The following is an 8,090-nucleotide window of genomic DNA, read 5'->3' on the forward strand; positions in this document are numbered from 1 at the left end:
CTGTCCCTCAACACTTCACCCTGGTTATGATTTTCCTTCACATCTCTGTATAATCTGAAGAAATTGGCCTTCGTAATTTCTTTCTCTACACTTTTAATTTCTATTGTCTCATTCTTTTTTTTGTCCTGTTATATGCCCACTGATTCCCTTTCTGCTCCATACATTTCCTTTCTGGTGTATCTTTAATTGCTGCCACCTCTGCAGGCATCTGGTCTGTTTTTAAAGATCTAATCTGAGTGTGGCCCCTACCCTTGGGACCTCCTGGCATGATTCATACACGTTATCTTGTCTCCTAACCCTCTTATCAAGGTTGCTGTGGCCATGATGTTTGTTTCATGGATAATTATTGTTTACTGACCCTGACTCATCCATGTGATTTCTCCCTTTCCTGAATATGTGATAGCCCTATTGTATGCATCTATCGCTGATCAGTACTAACAGTGGATACTGTCACCAGACAGTTGTCTGACCTGGAGCTGACCTCACCGATTCTATGACCTTTTCGGACAGAAAGGGTGCTGCTGTGGTCTCTACCTCGCTTAGTGGACAACTTCACATCTTTGCCCCTTATTAGGACACTGCCTCCAACATAGCCTGAGAAACCACAGCTGTAACAAATCACCTCATTTACCTTTCTAAGCTGTCCCTCACTCAGTGTCCCAGTCATTGGCACACAAAGTAAGTCCTCTGTGTCCTTGCAGCAGCTATATTCACTGCAATGCTCCTCAGACAGGATGAAGAGGTCAATACTCCCCCAGCCATTAGGCTTTACAATTCTACCGCCAGGACTTAAGAACTTTTTAAAAGCTATTATTAATGCTTTTTGAGATAGTGATTTAGATGCATATCATATTTTTTACTGAGTTAAGTATTGTATGTAATTAGTTTTGCTACAACAAGTGTATGGGACATTGGAAAAAAAGTTGAATTTCCCCATGGGGATGAATAAAGTATCTATCTATCTACTCTCTTTCCTTCTCCTCTGGTCTATCTCCCTGACCCATGACACTGTTGAGTAGTTTGATCCCACAGCTATTCCCAAGACTAAAACTTCCTGGTGGGCTGAGCTCAGGCCTTCCTTATAAGGAAGGCTGTTCATCCTTCCTGATTGCACAGCCCTGAGTATTCCTGTTCTTCATAGTCCATGGTGGATTTGTCGTCTTTCTGACCACTGATATTATTATTCCCAGTTACTCTTTCCTCCTCAGAGTAGCAATATCTTTCCTTGTTACTGGCACACTCACTTGTTGCCCATATACCATCCCACACCGCAGGCTATACTTGTTTAGTTTATTTCGAGATACTGTGTAGAACAGACTTTTCCGGTCCAACAAGCTCACGCAATTAACACTATCCTGATCACAGGACGATTTACATGGCCAATTAACCTACTAATTGTTACATCTTTGGACCATGGGGGGAGGCTGGAGCACCCCGCACGGCCAAGGAGAAATGTATAAACTCCTTACAGACTGCGCTGGAACTGAACCCCAAAACACCCATTTAGCTTTAACCAACACATATGTATCTTTGGGGATGCTTTTGGTGAATTTCAATCATTTCTTCAAGCTTGCATTGGAATTCTGCATTTGCACAAGCAATTTTATTTGGGGGCAGCTCAGTAAAAATGTTCTGTTTATCCCCAGACATGAAGGGTTTATGACATGATTATCCATAAACATTATGGATAATGGTAATCAATGTTAAGGGTTGGCTGTGTACATCAGGATTCTTGCCCTGGCCGTTGTCTGATCTTACTAGGTGACATCCCAACAGGCATGGCTGGCTATAACCTCTCCTGGTTGCTGGCATATTCCATCCTTTCAACTTCATGGGTCAAAACCTCCAAATCTACCTCATTGTTTTGCTATTTGGCCATTCCCATAACTGCTACCCACCTGCAATGTCTTTTCCATTTATTACTCAGTCTATCAAGGTCTATCACTAATCCATCCTTTTATTGTTTGCTAATTCCTCTCCCTAACTGTTTGTTATATCCCTGTCACAATTTGCATCCTGCCTAGCTCTTCACCGTACCTGTCCCTTGCCTTCTCCAATTTGCCTCTTGCTATGTTGGACATTTATTTCTCTGCTGCAGGTACTTCCATGCTAACTCCTATACTAAACAAAGACAAAGGAAGGGTAAAAATAAAACAAGGATCAGTTTTATTCACCATATACATTGGCATGTCTTAGCAATATGCTGTGGTGTATTGGCACAATATGCAACAAAAATCAACAATATTCAACAATGATAGAGAGTTATATAAAGATAAATTTAGAGATTAAAGTACAGATCTGGAATAAAATGTGCATAAATAAATAAATGCCTGCATGTATTTCCCAAGTAAACAGGATTATAAAAAATGATTTAAAGTGTGTACAATGCAGTACAATAACTGAGGTAATGGATATAGGAAGGCGGGGAGGGTTAACTCAAGTGGTTGATCAGAATAACTACCTGGGGGAAGAAACTTTTAAGATGACATGAATTATTTTTGTTTTAACAGGCCTATAGTGCTTTCTAGAAGGGAGCTTTTGGAAAAGGCAGTTTGCAGGGTGGTTAGTGTCCATAATGATTTACTGCGTGCTTCTTTATCCTGGACATTGCAGTGATGGTGGACTGCAGCCAATTTCCTTTCCTGCTAACCTGAGAGTTTGCTGTAGTTTTTCTATATTTTGAGAGGATACATACTTAAAACCAGAGGGCATATTCTCTGCATTCTCCTCCTCCTGCTACTAAGCTTATAGTGCCTGCTGTATTCCTTTCACACAAAACTGTTACCACACAAAAAACACACTTTATTGTTTAGTAAATAAAATACTATACTGTCTCCCAAAGATGTACTGTATATACCACCTCTCTAATCTCAACAGTCAGTAACCTAATTTCACAGCTGGTGGCCATGTCTCACCAAACTACCCAATACTATCAGATAGTTCTACACACACACCAATTTTTATATGTCCCTGATCAGCTCTTTACCATCTCCTGATTTCTTGAGATCAAAGTTAACAGCAAGTGATTCAATCAAATTTCAAGTTACAATGACTTCACCTGAATTCTGAACTGATTCCACAAACCACAGACTCACTTTCAAGGACTTTACAAATTCATGTTCTCAATGTTATTTTTTCAAAATTTGCACAATTGTCTCCTTTTGCACATTGGTTAATTGTCAGTCTTTGTTTATGTATAATTTTTCTTTAAGTTCTATTTTCTTAACATTTTCTGTAAACACCTACAAGAAAATGAATCTCAAGGTAATATATGATGACAAACAGTGGCATGCAAAAGTTTGGGCACAACTGGTCAAAATTTCTGTTACTGTGAATAGTTAAGTAAGTAGAAGATGAACTGATCTCCAAAAGTTCATAAAGTTAAAGATGAAACATTCTTTTCAACATTTTAAGCAAGATTAGTGTATTATTTTTGCTTAGTACGATTTTAGAGCGGAAAAAAGGGAAAGGAGCACCATGCAAAGGTTTGGGCACCCCAAGAGATTTGAGTTCTCAGATAACTTTTACTAAGGTCTCAAACTTAAATTAGCTTATTAGGGCTATGGCTTGTTCACAGTCATCATTAGGAAAGGCCAGGTGATGCAAATTTCAAAGCTTTATAAATAGCCTGACTCCTCAAACCTTGTCCTAACAATCAGCAGCCATGGGCTTCTCTAAGTAGTTGCCTAGCACTCTGAAAATTAAAATAAATTATGCCTATAAAGCAGGAGAATGCTATAAGAAGATAAAGCATTTTCAGCTAGCTGTTTGCTCAGTTCATAAGGTAATGTAGTTAACAGGAATGGTGGAAGTCAAGTTGAGGTCTGGATGACCAAGAAAACTTTCCAAGAGAACTGCTCATAGGATTGCTAGAAAGGCAAATCAAAACCTCTGTTTGACTACAAAAGACCTTCAGGAAGATTTAGCAGACTCTGGAGTGGTGGTGCTCTGTTCTACTGCACAAATATAACCTTCATGGAAGAGTCATCAGAAGAAAACCTTTCCTGCATCCTTAACACAAAATTCAGCATCAGAAGTTTGCAAAGGAACAAGCCTGATGCATTTTGGAAACAAGTCCTATGGATTGATGAGGTTAAAATAGAACTTTTTAGCCACAATGAGCAAAGGTATGTTTGGAGAAAAAAGGGTGCAGAATTTCATGAAATGAACACCTCTCCAACTGTTAAGCTTGGGGGTGGATCGATCATGCTTTGGGCTTGTGTTTCAGCCAGTGGCACAGGGAACATTTCACTGGTAGTGGGAAGAATGAATTCAATTAAATACCAGCAAATTCTGGAAGCAAACATCACACCATCTGTAAAAAAAAAGGTGAAGATGAAAAGAGGATGGGTTCTACAACAGGATAACGATCCTAATGCACCTCAAAATCCACAATGGACTACCTCAAGAGGCGCAAGCTGAAGGTTTTGCCATGGCCCTCACAGTCCCCTGACCTAAACATCATTGAAAATCTGTGGATAGACCTCAAAAGAACAGTGCATACAAGACAGCCCAAGAATCTCACAGAACTAGAAGCCTTTTGCAAGGAAGAATGGGCGAAAATCCCCCAAACAAGACTCCTAGCTGGCTACAGAAAGCGTTTACAAGCTGTGATACTTGCCAAAGGGGGTGTTACTAAGTACTGACCAGGGTGCCCAAACTTTTGCTTCGGGTCCTTTTCCTTTTTTGTTAGTTTGAAACTATAGAAGATGGAAATAAATAAGTAATATTGCTTAAAATATTAATAAATTGTGTCACCTTTAACTTTGTGCCTTTTGGAAATTAGGTCATCTTTACTCGCTTAGCTATTCACAGTAACAGAAATTTTGACCGGGTTGTCCGAACTTTTGCATGCCACTGTATATGTAATTTGATAATAAATATAGTTTGACTTTGACATTAATTACTTCAATATTTTGAGTCTAACAATGCTTCCATTGAGCTACATATCTATAATGGGAGCCAGCTCTGAACATTCAAACTTTGCTGGGAGAAAGTAGTTTACAAAGATGCTCAGAAAGGTTCTGAAAACAGGGAATCCAGACCCTGGGTTGACTGTCTGAGAACACAAATATCCCAATTGATATATCAAATATGACTGTGACCATACTTAATATGATAAGTGACAATATCTGCCTGGTCTCCAAGTTTTCTTGAACTCAGTCACAATGGTGAAAAGTAACTTAGTCCACATTGCCTGGTTTGATGAATCCCATTGTTTTCTGTACGGCAGATGCCTAAAAAAAAAATCTCCTAGTCACTTAGCTTTGTAAACCATAGCTCTTGACCAGCCTGCCCCTGTTGTGAGTCATCAGCATGTGCCTGTATCCAGTACTGCTTGTTATACAAAAACAAGGGAAAATCTGCAAATGCTGAAAATCCAGAACGACACCCACAAAATGCTGGAGGAACTCAGCAGGCCAGGCAGCATCTATGGAAAAAGAGCAAACAGTCTATATTTCGGGCCAGAAGAAAGGTATTGCCCCGAATCGTCAACTGCCTGCTGAATTCCTCCAGTATTTTGTTTGTTTACATAGCTATCTTTCTAATTCCAAATTGATATATGCTATATTCACATAATTTCATAATTCCTGAATCCCTTACAGTCATTAAGGACTACAATGGGACCTTAATCAGCCGGGTAAGTGAGCTGAGGAAAGGCATATGGTGTTTAATTCACATAAGTGAAAGGTATGCATTTTGGAAAGGCAAATCAGGCCAAGACTTTCACAGTGAATGGGAAGTACTCTAGAACAGAGGGACCTGGTTCCTAGGTACATAGTTACCTAAAAGTAGTGCCATAGCTAGACAGGGTGGTGAAAAAGGCTTTTGACACATTGGCCTTCATCAGTCAGCGGTCTAAGTATGTTATTTTGGGATCTTATTTTGCAGTTGCTGAGGCCACATTTGGAATGTTGTATCATATTTTAGTCACCCTTTGCCGGTTAGTGGTGTAGTGCCATTCACACCGGACTTGGGGGTGAGTGGTCCCGGATTCAAATCTGGCCATCTCCTTGCACACTTTCCATCTGTGCTGGGTTGAGCATCAAGCTAGCAACTCAGCCATGTAGAAAATACAAATGCTAAAGATTGGCAAGGTTGCTGCCTGATGTGCCGGAGGATGTTGTTTTATTACTTAGTCATCCTGCTATAGGAAAGATGCCATTCAGCTGTAAAAAGTTCAGAAGGGATTTATGAAGATGTTGCCAGGACTCAAGGGACTTAGAAATGTGTGGCATGGTAGCATAGTGGTTAGCTCACTGCTGTTACAGCTTGGGGTGTTCCGGACTTCAGTGTTCAATTCCAGCGCCATTCTTTAAGGAGTCTCCATGATGACCCTGATTTCTCTGTCTCAGAGGCCAATGTTAGATTGTTTTTGAAGAGAGTGAACCCTTGTAAGGCAGAAGGTCCAGATGGAGTATCTGGTAAGGCTCTGAAAACCCTGGCCAACCAACTATTGGGAGTATTCAAGGACATTTTCAACCTCTCACTGCTACAAGCAGAAGTTCACACTTGCTTCAAAAAGGCAACAATTATACCAGTGCCAAAGAAGAATAATGTGGGCTGCCTTAATGACTATCGCCTGGTATCACTCACATCAACAGTGATGAAACGCTTTGAGAGGTTGGTTATGACTAGACTGAACTCCTGCCTTAGCAAGGATCTGGACCCATTGTAATTTGCCTATCGCCACAATAGGTCAACGGCAGACGCAATCTCAATGGCTCTCCACACGGCTTTAGACCACCTAGACAACACAAGCACGTACATCAGGATGCTGTTCATTGACTATAGCTCAGCATTTAATACCATCGTTCCCACAATCCTGATAGAGAAGTTGCAGAACCTGGGCCTCTGTACCTCCCTCTGTAATTGGATCCTTGACTTCCTAACTGGAAGACCACAGTCTGTGTGGATTGGTGATAACGTATCCTCCTTGCTGACGATCAACACTGGCACACCTCAGGAGAGTGTGCTTAGCCCACTGCTCTACTCTCTGTATACACATGATTGTGTGGCTAGGCATAGCTCAAGTACCATCTACAAATTTGCTGACGATACAACCATTGTTGGTAGAATCTCAGGTGATGACGAGAGGGCGTACAGGAGTGAGATATCCCAACTATTGGAATGGTGCACTGCAACGATCTTTTACTCAACGTCAGTAAAATGAAAGAGCTGATTGTGGACTTCAGGAAGGGTAAGATGAAGGACTACATACCAATCCTCATAGAGGGATCAGAAGTAAAGAGAGTGAGCATCTTCAAGTTCCTGGGTGCCAAGATCTCTGAGGATCTAACCTGGTCCCAACATATTGATGTAATCATAAAGAAGGCAAGACAGGAGCTCATTTGGAGTTTGAAGAGATTTGGCATGTCAACAATAAACTCAAAAACTTCTATAGTTGTACCGTGGAGAGCATTCTGACAGGCTGCATCACTGTCTGGTGTGGAGGGGCTATTTCACAGGACTGAAAGAAACTGCAGAAGGTTGTAAATCTAGTCAGCTCCATCTTGGGTACTAGCCAACAAAGTACCCAGGACATCTTTAGGGAGCGGTGTCTCAGAAAGGCAGTGTCCATTATTAAGGACTCCAGCACCCAGGGCTTGCCCTTTTCTCAGTTACCATCAGGTAGGAGGTACAGAAGTTGAAGGCACACACTCAGTGATTCAGAAACAGCTTTTTTTTTCTTCTGCCATCTGATTCCTAAATGGACATTGAAGCTTTGGACACTACCTCACTTTTTTTTAAATATACATTATTTCTGATTTTGCACATTAAAAAAAAATCTATTCAATATATGTAATTGATTTACTTGTTTATTTATTATGTTTTATTTTATTTATTATTATTTTTCTCTTTCTGCTAGATTATGTGTTGCATTGAACTGCTGCTGCTAAGTTAACAAATTTCACGTTACATGCTGGTGATGATAAACCTGATTCTGATTCCTCCCTGTGGAATGCGTGGTTTTCCTCAGGTGATCCAGTTTCTTCCCACAGACCTACTGAGTAGGTTAATTGGTCATTGTAAATTATTCCATGATTAGGTATGGGTTAATCTGGGCTGTAGGGCTTCTGGGACAGCAT

This window comes from Hemitrygon akajei, chromosome 2, assembly GCF_048418815.1.
Source record: "Hemitrygon akajei chromosome 2, sHemAka1.3, whole genome shotgun sequence".
NCBI lineage: Eukaryota > Metazoa > Chordata > Chondrichthyes > Myliobatiformes > Dasyatidae > Hemitrygon > Hemitrygon akajei.